Genomic DNA, 589 nt, shown 5'->3' with positions numbered 1-589 from the left:
AAATTTTTTTAAAAATATTTAACAACATTTTTCTATATTTATAAAAAAATTTAATTTTCTATACATATATATATATAAATCATGTATAATAAAAAATTTTAAAATTTTTAAATTTTTTTATAAGTTTCCAGTAATAAACTATGTATAATAAAAGGTTTAATAGTTTTTTTTAAAACGTTTATAAAACCTTTTGTAAATATATAAATGAAAACATTAAAAATAGAAATGATTTGAAAAGATTTTTGATGTATTAATTTTTTTTTTAGGTTTGAGGATGAACCCCGCCCCGCAGCCCGTCTTCGACGTAGTTCGGTGAGCAGTTCCCGTGCATCGGGATCGTCTCACGAACAAAACTCGGTTCCCGCATATATTCCCGCTCCAGCTCCCGCTCCCGCTGCCCCTCCCGCTGCTGCTCAACAGGATCCGGGGGTCATGCCAGTTGAACTATTGGTTCAACAACCAGGTCGAGAGCATCTCCCGGTTCTCCAACCCAACCCACGACGAGGACATAACACTTGGTTAGTATTTTTTTTATTTGTACCATTATGTTTTTTTCCTTTAATTAACTTGCTAACTTGTATTTTTTTTA

This window comes from Brassica oleracea, chromosome C3 (genome assembly GCF_000695525.1).
Source record: "Brassica oleracea var. oleracea cultivar TO1000 chromosome C3, BOL, whole genome shotgun sequence".
NCBI lineage: Eukaryota > Viridiplantae > Streptophyta > Magnoliopsida > Brassicales > Brassicaceae > Brassica > Brassica oleracea.
Note: the sequence above shows the minus strand (reverse complement) of the source record.